General features: G+C 39.4%; 2 long non-coding RNA genes across 4 annotated transcripts in view; both read right to left on the reverse strand.

The window, feature by feature from the left end:
- LOC109260975 (uncharacterized) overlaps positions 1-18,924 on the reverse strand; it is a 518,996-nt gene that overhangs the window by 115,653 nt on the left and 384,419 nt on the right. For all 3 annotated transcript variants that reach the window (XR_002077229.2, XR_008417873.1, XR_002077225.2), the window contains exon 5: positions 4,754-4,849. This is a non-coding gene — a long non-coding RNA (uncharacterized LOC109260975). The remainder of the gene's footprint in view (positions 1-4,753; positions 4,850-18,924) is intronic.
- The window catches only part of LOC128773531 (uncharacterized), a 264,275-nt gene continuing 259,273 nt past the window's right edge, over positions 13,923-18,924 (reverse strand). Inside the window, exon 3 of the long non-coding RNA XR_008417874.1 lies at positions 13,923-14,231. This is a non-coding gene — a long non-coding RNA (uncharacterized LOC128773531). The remainder of the gene's footprint in view (positions 14,232-18,924) is intronic.

Below are 18,924 nucleotides of genomic sequence, written 5' to 3' on the forward strand. Positions count from 1 at the left end.
GACAGAATCTGAAGCAGGCTCTAGGCTCTGAGCTGTCAGCACAGAGCCCAATGCAGGGCTTGAACCCAGGAACTGAGAGATCATGACCTGAGCCTAAGTCAGACGCTTAACTGAGCCACCCAGGCACCCACCACATACTTGTTTAGTTGCGAGCTATTACATATGAGGTACCATGCCTGGCATTTTCATGCTTAATCATGGCAAGATCACAGAACTGAAGGAAAGACCAATTTTTTCCCTTCCTCTTGGACTCAGTTTCCTTACTCCTGTAGCAATTGGCCTAGAAGGTGCTCAATAAACAGTTTGGGAAAAAACTCTTTTTTTGCCTTAAAATACAGCATGTTAGATGGACAAAAATGAATGTTCTTTCTATGGGATCAGGGCCTTCCATCTTACAAGAACTACTTCCTGTCACATTTTCTATAGCACATACTTATGAGTCTCAAGTGAAAAACAAGTAGTTAGCCTTTGGAAATCCTACGGGTAATATGCAACCTTCCTGACATTTAAATTGTTTTTAAATGCGTTTGGTGAGACACAAATATACTATTCCAAAGTCAAGCCCAAACCCAAAGGTTTTCTTTCCTGTTTCCCATTTTCCGGGGACTTCCAAGAATAGCCATTTCTTAGTTCAGTTGTGAAATACAATCCTGTTATCACCATCCAGGGATGTTGAATAGTGACTAAGGGGAACTAGAAAATATACAATTTGTTCTTATGGCTTCCGCTACGATCTTATAATGTTTATTTAATTATTTATATATTAATTTATTTACTAACTAATAATCACCCTGGAAACATGACTAGATCATAAAATATTCTAACAGCACAGATCAAAGAGGAATGCTAGTCTTCAGTAGACTGTCTTCCCATTCGCCTTTCTTCAGTCTTCTGCTTTCATAAAAGAGGTGATGTCATAATTTATGATGTTAAGCTGACTGGTGAAATGTCATTACACAAGCAATGTTTTAATTGATGATGTTAGGCTGGTTAGCAGGAAAGTGTCAAATGTCACTTTTGTGACATAAACTGGCAGTTATGATTATATAATATCAATTATTCTTTGGAAAACTGCATTAGATCAGTTAGAGCTGAGCCGATTTAGTTTGTGCAAGTTCATTTTTTTTTTCTAGCTGTTCATCTAGTTCTAATTATTAGGAGTAAAGTACACTTTGGATGTAGTTTAGACTTTCCTAATGTCATCCCTGGAAGTATAATAGGTGTATTATATGCCCCCTGTGTTGCACAAAGGGGTGTAAGGAAAATCTGTAGTGACCTTCCAGAAAGAAGGCTGTACCGTGAATCTTCCTCCTCCTTAACTGAAACTCTTGAAATTATTTTAATTGTTAGTTGAGATTTAACTGAAATTTGACATTGTGAAGGAATAAACTTCAAAGACTCTTAGCTTATTTTGGTTTTCTATCAATATTAGCTGCAAAGTTAATTTAAATTTAACCCCAAACTTCTAAGCATACTTGCCTCTCTCCTTTTCTTTTTAAATTAAGCTAAGAAGAAGAATCAAAAGAAGAACCATTTTCTTATATTCTTTGTCCTTTACTATAGACTTCATTTTGAAACTGTGATAAGTTAACTAGAAGGATATGGGAATTCAAAACTCAAAAAATCTAATGATAAACAACAAACCCAATGATAAAAATCTTAATGAGACATACCATGATAGCAACAGCTACCAATTATTGTAATTGGTATAGCCAGGCGCTGTGCTAATCCTTTACATGCGTTGCCTTATGTACTCTTCGTAACAAATGTGTGAACTAGATATGATTAATACCATTTTGCATGTGAGAAAAGTGAGGTTTACAAATATTTTGGCATAAAATAAACAATTTGTAAATGTTAAGTGTTTCCAGGAGTAGTGGAGTAACTTGACATCGGGCATGCATGGGAAACACACCCATGGAGGAAGTCATCCTCTGCAGTCTCTGCAAGGCGAGGCCCAGGAGCTGAGCCCCAGTGGGAGGGCTGGACGCGAACAGAATGCAAGTGGAGGGAAGGTGATGAAGCTGGGGCAAAGTGACTGTAAATGTGTGTGCATGTGTGTGTCTATGCATGTGCGTATTGCAGGTGTGTGCATCCGTGCATGTGTGCATGTATCCACAGGTGTTTGTGTGTGAATGTACACACCAGTGTCTGTGTGTGTCTGTGGGCTTCTGTGTGTACACGCATTCATGTGCTCTGTGTGTGTGTGTGTGTGTGTGTGTGCACATGCACCTATGTATGCACTTATGTTCAGAGGGTGGGAGCTAGTGGAGGGAGAAAGCATAGAATAGCATTAAGATAGGAACAATATTAGGCAGCTGTAACACAGATGCAGTGCAGTCTGGGCAACTGATATAAATTCAAAAGCAGGGCATCTCACTAGAGCAAAGCCCAGGAGGTGCCATCCTGAGCCAGGCATTATCCTTCTGACTGCTGGATTGTGGGTTGTCTAGTGGTGTAGACTTCTCGGGGAGGGCCCACAGTGTCCAGGGCAGGAGGTAGACCTTCAGATGGTAGCACATACTTCCCAGGTGGTACAGCTATATTTCAGTAACTGAACAGCAGATGCCATCTGATCTTTACAGAGCTGAGCATCTATGAAGGACATGGACTCATAGCTTGCTGGCCTTTCCCCATTCCTCCCTTATCTCCCATTCCCAACTCTCTTCCCACTTCTCCAAACTGAGCTGCCTTCTTCCTACTGCTGTTCAGGGACTCCCTCCAAGACACTGAGCTGACAGCTCTTCAACCACTTCCAGGCCTGTTTTCCTTCTTACAGGTATGATTTTGGTGAAAACTAGGGGAAAAACATCCAAACCTGGAGCTGAGTCAGTGGGAATCACAGAGGAATGTGAAGTCCTAAGCAATATCAGACATTCTAGAGCTTGGGTGAAGGGTTCTCATATTCCCTCTCAGGCTCCATCAAACCACACCAAAAGAAGAAATTAATCAGTAAATATGCCCCACATGAAAAAATATCACATTCTTGTTCTTGGCAACAATTTAAATCTTCCTAAGTCTTCACGGCAAGTTATTACATTTGCTCCATCTAAATTTCTTCCTCTTTGTTCTTTTCTCCATTTCTACCTTACTTTCACCTTGGTTTAGGAGCAAAACCAAACGAATTCATTTGGAAAGTGAGTTAAAAACAGAACAGATCCCTGGGACTCTGGTATTTCCCCTATGGCTGTAACTCAAAGGAGAGGGATGGCAGGTCATAGGTGAGGGCTGGAGCAGGCGGGACAAATAGTAGCAAATGTTGTTCAGTGCTTTGTGGATTTGTAAAGCACTTTTATGTAGAAACATATTGTTTCTTCAAGCGACTTTGTAAGATCATGATTATTAACATCTCCTCTGGCAGAAAAAGAATAATGCTCAAAGTAGTTTAGCAAAACAGCTAGTAGGTTTCTGAATACTTGTCCCATGATCTTTCCACTGCCATGTGGGCAGTTTTAACTTCTCACTCTGGTTGTTGGAAGAAATCTTGATTACTCATGCTACCTGATTACTCAAAACTGATTAGGTTTGATCTCTCCTTGATGTAAATACTAATCATCACTTATTCACTCCCTCCCCCCCAACTATATTCATTCAACAAGTGCTGACTGAGCATCAATTATGTGCCAAACACTGACCTAGGGCCAACTGTGCCCTCTTGGATATTATATTCTTGTTGGGCCCCTTCTAACCCTCAAATCTAAAAAAAAAAAATTATAAATGAAATCACTTTGGCCCTCAGTATTCTAGGATTTATCTTTCACATTAGAAGCAGGTCACTGGGTCCAGCCCACAAACAAGGAGAGATTACACAAGGGCGTGAATTCCAGGAGGTGGGAGTTTAGGGGAGCCATTTTAAAAGGCATTCTACCAAAGGAACATAGAAGGTACCTCAGGGTACCCAGAATATCCTTATGCTACAATGACACACTTATCAAGGCACACAGTGAAACCAACAAGCCAAACTCATCCTTCAGAAGGTGATTTCTTGTGTCTCATAGCTTCAGTGCTACCTCTTAGTTCCACTAAGGACTAAGCACTAAGCACTTGAGTTGTTAACCCTTTGAGTGTTCATGGCTTCTCCACAAAGGTCTTCTGTCTGAAAGCCTTTTTATTAGAGAACTCTTAACCACCATTTCTGATCTTCAAAGCCATACCAACATCCTATGTCAGCCGCTGTTGCAAAAAATAGTTCTGTGTAGGCTTCAGCCAGTTTCCAGTAAATACAGCCTTGCTTCAGGCCAGTGCTATATATCTCTTGCCTCTGGCAGACATGAAGCTTCTTTTTTGGCAACACTACATTGGGTGTTTTAAGAACTCAACTGGTACCAGAAAAATGTGAAAACTAGAAGTGGGAAGAATGACTTCTAGGTTGGAAGAAATGTTCACCAATGCAAATTGAAAGTCCATGGGTAAATGCTTCTTCCTTTGCCCCTTTCCTACTCTAGAACATGTTCCCACAAGACTGAACAACCAGTCACCTACAGTGATGTCCTTGTGTGGGGCTTTCTCTCCTTCCCATTTTTCATTCTGGGTCCCTGGGAACATGTTCCCAAATAAACTACTCACACATAGCCATTTTCTTAGATTTTGCTTCATGTGGAATCCAGGCTAAGACAACCTTCAAGCTTTAATGACTCAAAAAAGAACTAAATCAATAAATTACTGATGATGAAATTTGAGTGTTATTATACACAAGACACCCAGGCTGAAATAAATCTGATTAAGAAGGCGTTTTATGAAATGTGTGACTTACCAGATGTTGTCCATTCTGGGCACTGGAACATTCATTCTTACAGTTAGTTTCCACATATTTCTCTATTATGATGCTTAGTGGTTCTTTAAATTTGGGCTGTATGAAATGAAGACAACAACAATAACAAAATAAGACTGACTCTACAATGAAAATAATGTGGTATTTTCTGTAAGTTTTGATATACATCTACTTATTTAGGGCAAACTTCTCAGGGTGGGTGCCAGCAACATCACCTGGTACAGGTGAACTCAGGGGCAGGACAGTCAGAAGACATGGGGTCTTCAGTTCCCTGTTCATCCTGCAGACAGTGTGCTTAGGCAGGTAGGCCACTGGATGTATTGTGAGGTTACTCTTCCCTTGAAGGAACATCAATTCCTGCTCGTATCCCCCTTCTTACAAGGCAATTGTGAGAGCAGACTTATATGGGGATAAGTATATTGGGCTTGCTTTGTTCTAATAACCTTAGCTTAGAACAAAAATAAGGCTATTCTGAGGAAACACAGATGCTCAGTATCTTAGATATCTTAGAGATTTTGGTTGCTTGGGAAGTGATTTGGATGTAGTCCCTCGTGTACCCAGGGAAAGTTGCAGCCTCATACCTTCCCTCAAAGAAGGAAGCCGTCAGTCACAGCTGGGTCACTGTCAGACAAGCCAGAGAGAGATCTGAGGTCACTCATAGGAAAATCCTACCCATCTCTTTACAAAAATACAATACACGGTGGACATAAGTGGCAATCCTTAGTTCCTCACCATTTATGATTAGTGATAATCTTTAGCCAGTGTAGCCAAGGGAATGTTCCTGAACTACTCTATGTTCTCCTTTGCTTGCTCCTGATGCACATTATTTATGCCTCTTGCTTGGGCAAAGTCTGCTCCTGGTTTCAATGGCTTTATTGTTAAGTGTTAGCCTTGCTCAGGTCCTTGGTAAGAGTAGAGTCATCAGCTATTAGTGTTTGTCAAGTGATTTTCACTGAAGGCTTTGCTTCTGACCCTTATGCTCTGTGCAATGCTGGCTGTGGCTGGCTCCAGGTTGCTGCAGCTCCCTAGTTCCCTCAGCTACCCTGCTGTGCCTGCCTTCTACATTGCAAGATTAAGGTTCTCTTCTGGACTTTTGGACGAGGCTTTGTATATATTGGAGACATGAAGGGAAAGGACATTCAAACCTATTTTTTTTTCCAGAAAGAATGATTTTCTGCTTCTATTTGGAATTTAAAAAAATAAGTTCCCTTTTTGCACTATGGTAAGTACTTCCTGTGAATAACACTATTAAATTTCATGCCAGTCAACATGGCATAGGAAGAGATCCAAGGTGTTACCATTTCATTGTGTTGGCTTGTAAGTTTCACTAGGTGCCATGATAAGTATGCCATCACAGGGGAGGGATATTTGGGTACCTGAGAGATCCCAGTTCTTTTGGTAGGAAGACTTCTAAAATGGTTCCCAATGATCCTTGCCTCCTGATATTCACACCTTGTATATTCCATTCCCTTGGTGAAGTAAGTCTAATGACTTGTTTCTAATGCAAATGAAAAGGTCATTCCCCTGCTGAGCCTTGAGATGACCCCAGACTTCAGGCTGACCCCTTGACTGAAGCCTGTGAGAGACCCTAAAGCAGAGGAACCAGCTAAGTCATCCCAGGTTCCCGACCTAGAGATAAATAAATAGTTTTGAGCTAAAGAAATAGTTTTGGAGTAATTCATAACACAGTAATAGATAATAAATACAGTGCCCTTCCAATTATAGGCATTAGGAGGCTGTCTCTCTTTTTGTGAGCCATTGTAACAGCATCCTCTGGTTGCAATACCCAGGAAATGTCTGTAATCTATGATCTCCTTTGAATGCAGACAGCCATTTTCCACTCCTGGATCACTAAGCAACATTCAACCTGTCAGAAACTAGGGCATACAAATTCTATTATAGCCACTATATTTAACACAGGAGCCTGGATAATAAGGTCAGAGATGTATTTTACAGCCTTAGCCTGGCATCACATCTTTTCTGGACTAAGGGTACTTTCTATAGTTCTGATTGAAAATAGCAGTTATTTTTTCCTTCCCCTGATCGGTTATCTTTACTGAAAATGTACAGTGCTGTCGCTCCTGACAAAGAGGACATGTATTAGACACCATGGGCTTGCACCTGAATACCCAAGTGATGCATTACATGAATATAATTTACATAATGAGCCAGGCAAAAAATGTGTCTTAGAGTGTACATGCTTGTCAACATTTAAAAATGTTGAAATCTTGACAGAGAGCTGCCTCTTGGAGTGAAAAAAAGAATGATACTTATTCCCCTCCCCCTTCAAACTCTATGCTGACGCCATGTCCCAAATACTACTCATGGAGTGAATTCATTGAGTTCATACCAAGAAATAACTCTGTTGTATGCTTAAATATTAATAAAACCAGCACAGTGGACTTACGTGGGTGCCTTGGGGCAGATTTCTTCTAGTTTTTCAATGAATAAAAGAGGTTAAACTCAAGGACCAAGTGGATTTTTATGGTTAAGTCACAATTTATAAGTGGGCATTAATTAACATCAGATAAAAAATGGGATTACTAAGCAATCACATATAGCCTTGTCATTAGCGGTGGGCTTATAATTATAAACCTTGCTGGAATGAATAATTAAGAAATTGTAATGAAGAGCTCTGCTATAGGAAGGGCCTTGGAAAATGTAGACTGCAGTGTTTGGCGCAAGTTTTAGTAAATAACCATTAGATCTGGATCCAGTGCATTCCCCCTAGCTATCTTCATTACATCACCAAGACTGATTAAACTCTAGCAATTATGCTTGAATTTCAGAAGTATTTTAACTTTTTCTTAGACGTGGGCTTCTCAAGCTCAGACAAAATGAGCTTAGGAATCCAGGCAGAATTTTTAGGTTTTAGGTTGTAGATAGTTTTGAATAAATTTGCTTACGGACCTGAATTGAACATACTGCCTATATCAAATATGAGGTAAAATATTTTCTACTTTGCTTTTTTTCCCCCATATTTTGAGATTTAGGGCTATATGTATAGGGCATCAAAATGTGTATTCTTGATAGAAAGGAAAAACCTACCAAAATGGCTATTTGGCTGCTTAGAAACCCCGCCCAACCCATCTCTCCAAATACACATTATTTTATTAGTTCTACCTTTTAAAATACAATACATTCACTTATGCTTATCAAAAGGTAAAAAGGAGGAAACTTTTAGAGCTGATGGTTAAATTTATGGCATTGTAGATGGTGACAGTTTCATGGGTGTATACTTACCTTAGAACTCATCAAGATGTATATGTCAAATGTGTTACAGCTTTTTCGTGTGTCAAAAATAATTCAGTAAATAAAAGAACAACAAAAAGGATAATAGAGTTTAAAAATAAACACAATTTATTGTTCATTTTATTTTTCATTTGTGGTAGTAAATAAAGTGTTTGGAAGAATCTTTTGATGCCTCAAATACCTTCTATTACCTTGACCTAGTCATTGAGAATTAAAAGGTGTTTATATGTGCAGCACTGGGCTAGGGCATACACCATCAGCTTTCCAGGCTGGATCCAGTGCTTAAACAAGAAGGCAGGAGAAATGCACGAAGAATAAAAAATTTTGACATATCGTGGCATTTATTTGCCCTATAACCTACTGACCTTGGCAAATTTCCTGGGGTGGGAAAGCATAAGCCACACATTGACCTAAATGGAATCTATCAATCCTGCTCAAATGTTAGCCAGCTAGTAATTACCTTACACACTAACGATTGAAATGCCAAAAGAATCAAAAGGCCTTTCCTTTGGAATGAAAAGTGGTCACCTGTGCTTTCTGGAGGATGTGGCCATTACCAATCTCTGGTGCTATAATGCAAGTGGACAACAATGGCATTGATAAATGGGGCTTGCTCCAGCCCAGCTGGCTTCTCTCTTTACTTTCACTTCCAACCTCTTCTCACCTCAGGTCTTTCCATTTGAAGCTCCCTTTGCTTAAAATGTTCTATCCCCAGATCTTTATATAGCTGGCCTTTCATGTAAGGATCTGACCAAACACCACCCTCTGTGATTTTCCATTCAAACTCTTCAATTATTTTTGGTATTGGGGTGGATGCATTTCTTTGGTTTCAAATCCCAGATTCATTTCTTACTCCCTGTGCAAAGCTGTGCAACTTATTGAATCTGTCTGCATGTTTATAAGTATGGATGGATGTATTCATGTTGATCCTTAATTATTCCAAAAATGATCTACGATCACCATGTCTATTTATATTATTCAGGTGTTTTCTTCCACTTGTAGGGCCATGATATTTCTTCTTTCAGCTCTCAATTATCCTAATTTGATTCTAGGACCAACCGAACTCTTATGTGATTTTTGTTTTTGTTTCTGTTTGTTTTTCATCACATTTTATTATTAGGCCACAACGATTTAGTTCTCCTCTTCATAAGTTGATAGTGAGAATTTATGTTATTAAGCAAAGGCTATATCTCAATAGGCTAAATGAATTGAGGATTTAAGACCAAAGTTTAGATGATCTAGACAAATAACTATAACTGAAAATAAAAGGGGGAGGGTGTAAAAATATGCTCATATTTCCCAGACTGGAAGGGCTGTGTTGCTGTATTTTCTAAATAATTCCTCAGCATTTAATTTTATCTCAGCTTCATAATTACCTAGGAATTTATAAGAATTAGGAATATTTGAGCAAGTTCATTTTAGAATCTGATGTGCAACTACTGATAGGAATGAGTGACTTCTGGATTATTTTTCAATAGAAATGGATTTGTTGGTCAGTGGTTGGTGACATTGGCTGGTGTCATTGTTGGTGACATTGAGAACACTAGTTTAGTTGTGACCTGAGACATGAACCAAATAAATATGAATAACTGTAAGTTCTTCTCTATGAGTTGTTGCAACCCAAACAGGCTGTTGAAAACTTACCATTGCCTCATGATATGACTGCCCAAACCACATTTATTGTTGATTCTGTTTTGTTTTTGATAATTTTCAATGATATTATTTAGTGCCTTTTGAAACAAGAAGGAAAAGATGGGTTGTACTAAACCCTGTCTCTTTGTAGTCTGGTTGACTCCTACGAGAGGAACTAGCTAATAATTAAATATCTGCAATGTGAAAAAAATAATTAGCTGATTAAATTTGTAATATAAGACAGGGAGGTTGTGATAATGAATCACTTAACTTAATACTCTTGAGATGTTTCCTTTGGAAGAAAAAGTTTAGTGAGAAATGAGATATAACGAATGGTTTTAAGACAGAGAAGGGGTATCTGCTAGCAGAGAAGAAATTTGAAGCACAGCTTCCACAGATGAGGTAAAAAAAAAAAAAAGATGCTCTTCTACCTGACTGGTTTGGGTAATTTAATTCTGTGTGGCCTATCAGCATGTTTCATTCAGCAAGTACAATTAAAGGGTAACAGAATCAGCAGAAACGTAGTTCTGAGAAACAGTCAAAATGAGCATTTTCTCCCTCTCTCTCAAGTGTGCCCTTTCCTGTGGCCCAAAGTTATTGATTCTCTGACAATCTGTGTCCATCATGGAGGTCAGGAACTGATTCTTCTGTGAAGTAGGTGCTGGACCCAGTGGTCATACAGGTATTACCCTTTTCCATTGTTTAAATACTTCAGAACATTCTTGACAAATACTTTATCTTTTAAAGAATACTACTAAAGTGTATTCCTAAATTTTGGGAGTAGAGGAAGATAAACTCAAATCCATTCAAATAATGAACTGCATGCTTATGGGTCTGTAGTGGGGAGAATGGGGGTGGTAGAGAAATATAATGAACATACTGAAAGCTCAATTGTTTCACTTTTAATTAATTTTTTCTCCTGTTATTTACTTAGGCCATATATAGATAAATTTTATTCATGTACTATTTTCATGAATTTTGCAATCCACACTAAAGAACCCCTCTACTATGCTTTATGAAATTGGTTTAAGTCAAGTCAAATTTTACTTTGCTCCACTCACAAAATAATTTCCGTCAAAGCACAGGTTCAAAATGCCACTTAAATTTCTTCTACTAAACAACAGAATAAATACAAAATAACCAAAATGAAAAAAAACCTTTCATATACCATTAATTGCACACGTAAATTGGAAAGTACTGACAGAATTCTATCTTTGAAATGAAAATATTCGTTTGCTTTGGCTAGTACCCCCTTCTCTGAATTAAACAGTCCCCAAATGCACAGAATTCCAGGACCAACCAATCAAGCAACAAACTAAACAAAAACAAAAAGCCCAAACTAAACAAACAGAGCCAAGGTGTTTCTGGATAATGAAAGAAATGCAGAATTTATTTTGGGAGTTGGCTTTACCCACTACCCCCAGAAACACATTCTGATTATAATGCTCAAACTCCTTGACTTGAGAAAGATGAGGAAGGCTGTATTATTTACCATGTTGTTTGTTCAATAAAGAAATTAGTAACAACATAAGACTTTTTATCATTTGAGTTTTAAACTCACAGTGAAACAATATGGCCTACCTGGCCAGCTGCAATTTTGTCTCTATTCACTATGAATAGATATCTTTCTCCTTCACCTTTGTCCTGTCCAAGAAATCCCGATCCACTAGAATGATTCCATGGCATGGTCACCTACTGAACATGGGTATTCCATTGCATGTCATTACCCTTTATCCAGGACTGTCATTCTTAATGTGGACTGCAGATGAAAATCACTAGGATACGGGAAGCTTTTAAAATATGCCCATGCCTGAGTCCTAACCACAGAAATCCTGATTTAATCTTAATTTAAACCCAGGCAGTGGCATTTTCACACATCTCACTGAGGGTTTATTTTCTGGAGCCAGGTTGTTGATTTTTCCCCCCGTCATGGTAATTAAAGAACTAGGTAGCCATGTTCAAGTTCAGGTATGAGGCTTATGCACCAAAGAGACCATTCACAACCCCAAGTTCTTCCAGTCACAACCTCTCCTTCAGCATGGAGAGAGGAAGTGGAGACTGGAGGGCATTCCCTGTTAACAGGCATGGCTTCCCTGTGTTGGCAAGTTTCCCTGTGAGAACTGGCTTTCCGGCAGGCACGCAATGGAATGCAATATGGACCTTGACATTAATCAGACTGTGTCCTTTCCTCTCCTCTGCAAAAGAACAGCCCAGCCATACGGTGAAGAGACAGGGCTGTTTTATCTTGGCTGGATTCCTCTCTCTCTCTCTCTCTCTCTCTCTCTCTCTGTCTCTCTCTCTCTCTCTCTCTCTCTGTGTTGTTGGGGAGCACTGAGCCCTGAGTTTCAAACATTTACAATAATGTTTAGTAGCAAGTAAAGAGCCCTGGTCAGATTTCTAAAGGGAAAAGCAGTAGGAGTCTGGAAGTCACCATTTTATTCATGTTTAGGAAATGAAGCTTTTTATTTTCCCCTAGCTATGTTGTCTCTACTGAGTTTTATGTCAGGAAATAGGAAGCTGAGGATAGCCTGTTGCTGAAATAAAGTTCAGGCTTTTTTCCCCCTCTCCCTCTTTCTGGTTTCCCTCCCTGAAACTTGGGTTCATGACAGCTTGTTGTTGGGCAGGGCATTAGCCTTTTGTAATTTATTGCTTTTAGATTAAATCTGGGGAAACTCAATATTGCAGTTGAATGATTAGAGCAATACCCCTTGGAGTAATAAATTTTCTTTGGTGCTGTGCATCTCCAGATCATGTTTCCCTTCTAATTACATTTACATAAATGATATTCTGTAAAATTAAATTAACATTCAAACGGTTACACTGGCAGGGAGAGACAAAAATTAGTCACCAAGTTGCATCTCTTAAAAAAAAAAACTCTAGTTCTTTTCATAATATGAATCACTACCCTCTCTCAAGTGTCAGCAATCAACAAAACCTAGGTTCCAGAAGAGCACAGGGGTGTTTGTCACCAGCTAATGGAGATGTTTTGCTTCTTTCTTGGAGATTTAGACCGCAAAGCCTCATTAGACAGTGACTATAGTGACTTTTCAAACTTGGCCACTAATGAATTGCTAATTTTCCTTTGAGCTTCTTGCCTTGAAATTTTGCAGTGATCCTGAGGAACGTCCAAATTGAATATGCACACAGAACTTTATTCTGGTCTGTATCTTCCTTACCACCCACTCTTCTTCTTCTTCAGTGAGTCTTGGTTTTCGAGTCTAGAAGTTAACAGAAAGCCAGGGACTGGTGACATCCAGGACCTCCCTACCTTTCTGTGATCTCTTATACCAATTCAGTAGGTTTCCATTTTTATGAGTTTGGGTCTCTTTAGAAGTTGCACTATTTGGAGGGTTTGAATCAGTATCATCAGAAAATCTGTGGCTTCCTTGTTTGGCTAAGAATGTTAGTTACCTCAACTATGTTTGTGTGTATGATGTCAGAACAACGTCAGTAACCATTTCCATCATATCTTTTGGTAAAACCAATTCCATGTGTGAGCATGAGGATTTGATGCAAAATATGATCTCCTTTATGTAATAAAAAATACACGTGCCCTAAGGGAGGATGTTTAACCAAAACATTACCAGTGGTATCCCTGAGCATGTGTGATTTTTTTCCCATTTATTATTGTTTTTATTGTTTGAATTATATACAGTCAACATGTATCATTTTTACATAAAATAGTAAGCTGTTGCAAAGCTTACTATCTTTTCATATGAAGTATCTTTTCATATCCCAGTTCAGGTGAAGAGATAGTTAAGTGGAATGCTAGCAGCCTATGCCTCCACTGTTTCTATTCTTCCTGTTAAGCACCAGAACCTATGATTCCACATTACCTGGGTTTAGCAAACCTTGGACACAATCATACCCATGGGTCATAATTACATATATTGCAGTGTCTGATAAAACGTGGCTGTGAGGAGTCCACTTTCAAAATAATATTTCTGGAACCATGCTTATCACAGAAGATGATGACAGTATAAGAAGAAAGCCAGTACCTCTTTTCAAAGAAGCCTGTAGTCGCACATCCTTTCCTGGACACATCTATAATTGTTTTCCACCCCGCCTGACCTGACTTCTATTCTCGTTCTTGGGCTTGCATTTACTTGCACTTCAATTATTCATTTAATGTTTATGTACTGAGCACCTACGACATGCCAAAGTACTGCGATTGTCACTGGAGATAAAATGGGAAGAAAAAGCAGATGTGACTCTTGTTCTCATAGAGATTATAGTCTGCAGAGAAAGACAGATGGTAACTAAATAATCATATTGATAAATGTTTAATTATGAACTGAGATTAGTGTGCTAAAGAAGAAATACAGTCCTGGGAGAACATGAATTCAAAGAATCCACCCTTGATGGAAGATGAGGAGTGAAGACAGAGGTTGGGGAAGCATTTCTAGGGAAGGGAGACTTGAGCTAAAATGTCAGAGATGGGTCTAGGTGAAGACATGGAAAGTGGCCACAGGAGGGAGGAGGTGACCATACGAGGCTGAGATGACAGCATGAGCCAGTGCCTTGCAGGAAGAGGGAGTATGATGTACTTGATACATTGTGGCTGGATTACAGGAAGCTGGGGAAGAAAAATGAGTGAAGAGATTAGTGAGGCAGGTTAAGTTAGATAAAGCAAGACTCTTGAGGTCATGCTGATAATTTTGGTTTTATTCTCAGAGTAATGGCAAACAGCAGAAATGTTAGAACCAGGGGAGTGACATTGCAAAGGTCTCTCTGAGAGCAGTGTAGGAAATAGACTGTGGAAGAACAGTAAGAATGGCTGTGGGGGACCAGTTAGTTCAGTCTTCACAGACCAGAGGGGTGACCACAAGATGGGAAAAGGGGATGGAATCAAAGATGACTCTGAGGTAAATTTACATAATTTGGTGACAGTTTGGCCATAGGGGAAGAGGAGAAGGCAGTGACAAGAATGCCTGTTGGGTTTCTCACTCTACAACTAGATAGCAGTGGATGATGGAACAAATAGAGAACATAGAGAGCAGGTTTAGAGGGATGGATGATGGCTCTAGCCTTGGGAATACTGAAATATATACTCAGGGGGAGGGGTTGGACAGGCAGATCTATAAAGCTATATCCTCGAAAGGAAGTCAAGGTAGGTTATGTACAGAAGGTAACTGAAGACATGAGCAAGTGCAGGGCGCTGTGAGGGGGTGTTAGAATGACTTTGACTGACACATCCGAGGTTCTCTCAAGTGCAGTACTCTCTCACTTTCCCTAGTCCTAACTGGTGGTCTGGTTCTGCAGTTTTCCTCCCACTTTCCATGGGTTACGTTATAGGAAAACTCCACATACTACTTTGACCCTGCCCTTGATAATGACTTGCTAGGTTTTGACTCTACCTCATCAGGTCCCTCTTCCGGGTCAGCTTCCACAATCCCATTGTCTTAGATCTTGGGGAGAGCTATGAAGCCATTAAAAGTGATTCTGAACTTGAAACCTGGGTCTTAGTTCTTCCATCTAGGCTTCAATTCAAGAGAGAGAGAGAGAGAGAGAGAAAAGTCTCCCCCCAATTGATTCACTCATCATTTCTGTTTGTGTTGAGAGCTCATTTACAGTATACCCAAATGCATGTACTAATGAACCATGTCCTAATGGAGTTCTGCTACACAATGCAAGTGCCTATAATTCATTTCATACTTCTTCTGTACCACTCACATTATATCATGAATTATAGTTCTTTGCATACCTGTTTTGTCTCCCTATAAGAATTCAAACACCTTGAAGACAGGATTCTTGCTTTATGCAGTTTTATACCTTGAGTAGCACCCACTATTGTGCCTCTCAGATAAGTATACATCAGCATGTACTCACTGAATAGGTGTTGAATGACCAGAGGCTGTGGTCTACTGCAAAAAAGCAGTTGCAAGTATTCGGGTATGAGGTAATGAGAAATTAGGACAGGAAATAATGACCATATCAGGCACAAAGTAATGCCCAGTAAATATTTGTTGATTGCTTGAATTTTAGGAAGCATTGACAGGTAAAGAGAGAAAATATCAAAGTGAAGGATGGAATTAAAGTTACAGTTCATCAACATGCCATGTTCTTTTATGCCCTGCCTCTTGCTTATGTTGTTCTCTTGCCTGCGATTCTATTTTATGCTCCTTCTCCATTCTGCAAAATTTGGCCTAATGGTTATTTGCCTGTGAAGCCTTTTCCCCATTGGTTAGTCAGAGAAGGATGAAGGCATCCTTCTTCGTGACCTCCCAGATTGCACAGACAGATCTATTATATTATATTTATGCATATACCTGTCAGTTGTCCACCATTAAACAAGTTTCTCATGGGAATGCACAGAGTCAGCTTCCAGCACAGAAGAGGCACATAACAGGTTGGATGAGTGGAGACACAGAGACATAGATAGGGCTCCACACTCAGAGTTGAACATAATTTCAAGAATACTTATAATACCACCCCACCTTTAAAATACATAAATATGACTTATTAAATGCCTGAAATCCCCATTTGAAGGAAAAACAACTATCTTATTCTAGAATTAAAATTCAGGTTAATGACCTTATTCTAGAATTGAAGTTCAGGCTAGCTCCAGCTACAACTGAAGTATGAACAAGGAAATGTGAACTCTATCTTTCTTCTATATTTAAAATCCTTATGGCTTTAGACAAATCATTTAAACAATGGTTTAGTGTTATTTTCTGTAAAATAGGCATAACAATCTATCAAACTAGGCAATATACATGAAAGCATGTTATCTACCATGACTGTATAAGTACAACAGAGTGTAACATCAGTATTAGTTGCTGCTTATGGGAGAAAAGTCAATGGTGGTGGCCTTAAATCTGTCATTTAATCCATAAATGATTAAGAGTGCATAATATGTGTCCAGGTTTGTGGTAGGTACTTTAGAAAGGAGGGGAAGTTTTAGGAGACACGGTTTGTATTTCCAAACTGGTTGCAATATGGGTCAGGAGACAAGACTAAAGCAAATCAACTAAAGCAAAATATGTGCCTATACAGAATTATATGCAATCAGACTATTTGTGCCATTGCAGCCTTCAGAAAGAAAAGGATGGGGGAGTATACACTTATTTTTATTTCAGGAGAGGCCTCCCTTCCTTTGACCTTCATAAACACCTCTGGGTTCTCTGTAATCCCATCCGTGAAAGCTTGCATCAGGATCTACTAATCAGTACCTCCCTTTTTAGCCATTCAGCCTCCTTTTCAGCGCAACTCAACTCTGAGTACTCCATGCAGCTGAAACTTTTGGCTCAGCCTCTCCAATCGCCACCTGCAGGCTGCAGAGGACCAAAAGCTCCCGCAGCCCTGGCTTTCCCAGGTGGGATGCTGGGTGCAGCTCTCAGAGACTGATCCAGCCTGCTGGACTCTTGCTGCCTCCATCTGGGCCTGCTGTCAGTGGATGGATGCCCACGGCACTGGCTCACCCACCCGAGGTGAACAAATGGGACCAGTGCTCCAGAGCTCCTTGGGGAAAGCTAAGAAGGCCGGTCACCGGAACCCATCATTGCCTGTGACTTATACACCAGGGAAAGGTTAGAGAAATTTATGAGTGGATACCATATGCCAGCCCAACATCTGCTTCCTCATAAGGGGCATGAATATAGGACAGTGCTAAGTGCATTAAAGATGAGACTCAGGCACGAGGAAAGTGCAACATAACTGCTTAGTGGGGGTGAAGACTCCAGAGCACTGTTAGGAGTTTTCATGTTCATGTTTTTTTTAATCCATAGATTTTATTTTTCAGAGTAGTTTCAGGTTCACAGCAAAATTGAGGAGAAATATGAGATTTCACATGTATCTCTTGTCCCCACACACTTTTAGCCTCTCCCATTTTCAACTTCCCCCAGCAGTGTTATAATTGATGAACCTACATTGTTACCTATGTCAACACATCATCATTACCCAAAGTTTATAGTTTACATTAGAGTTCTCTCTTGCTGTCATACATTCTGTGGGTTTGGACAAATGAATAATGACATGTATCCACTATTATAGTATCATGCAGAATAATTTCACTGCCCTTAAAAACCCTGTGTGCTCTGCTTATTCATCCCTCCTTCCCCCATATTCCTTTTTGAAGGGGAATTTTATGTAGAACATCATATATAAATATAGATGAACTTGTTCTCTTTGGGGTACTAGGAGGCCCACATCCTTCCTCCAGCCTCCTTCCAGTCATCCCTGAGCACTGTCATCAGTGTTGGGAACCTAAAACAGTCTCAAACTACTTTTCTAGTTGATTGAGGGAAGGGGAAATTGATTTTATATTTCAGTGTGTGTGTGTGTGCATATATATATATATATATATATATATATATATATATATATATATATTTGCATTAAACTCTGAGAAAAGGCTTATCTTATCCTATACTGACATAATAAGATGTTTGGACAAGTGCTCATCACACACTGGGACCTTGTTTTTCAGTATCCTTGGTGCAGTTGATTATGAAATGTACTTGAAATAAATGATGAGTTAGCCTTCTTTTAATATGCTGAATGATTCGCAGAAGGTAAGGGGGTATGGTGTAGTTATCTTGATGCTGCTCTTTAATCTTTCTGAATCTACTAGATAGCAAAGATCATGTTTATACTGTGCTATTGCTCAGAGCCAGGTTGTGACATCCAAGTCTTGGCTGAGAGTGTCACACAGGCAGGCATGACAGTGGGTGGAATTTCAGTGATAGTGTCATCCTTAGATTTTGCAACTTTGGTTTCGAAAGTGGTGATGATGGGTAGCGTCCTAGAGCCTGGAGTCATTTTCTTAGCACTGTACATTCCAGAATTCTTCAGAAGAATTCTTCACTGCTGGCAGTTCCAGTCAATGCTGCGGCCAGACATAGTAAATGACTATCATCAGCAGGGTCATCATTAGGCGTGAAAGTAACAATGGCATATTAAAATATTTTTTAAAAATTTAAACTTCTTGGTATGTTGAAGAGGACACATAAAACATACGTAAGTGCTTTAAACAAGCCTGCTCCAAAACTGGGGCTGTTTTGGACAATCATGGTAAAATAAAATAAAGAAGTAAACTCCACTTAAGTTTACTTAAAGAGGTGATTGAGAAAGGAAAATATGCTCCAAATTAACTTCTGATGGGAAAACCAAAGGGTCACCATCAGAAGCAGTATGGCAGAGTAGACTGGGCATCAGGTATTACTGAGTTAGTGGTAACTTTCCAAGTTCAAATTCTTTTCAGCTCTACTACTTATTGGTTGTGCTGTGAACTTGAACAGAGACTAAATCTCTCTGATCTCAACATTCTC

Source organism: Panthera pardus, unplaced genomic scaffold (assembly GCF_024362965.1).
Source record: "Panthera pardus isolate Hobbes unplaced genomic scaffold, ASM2436296v1 HiC_scaffold_25, whole genome shotgun sequence".
Taxonomy (NCBI): Eukaryota; Metazoa; Chordata; class Mammalia; order Carnivora; family Felidae; genus Panthera; species Panthera pardus.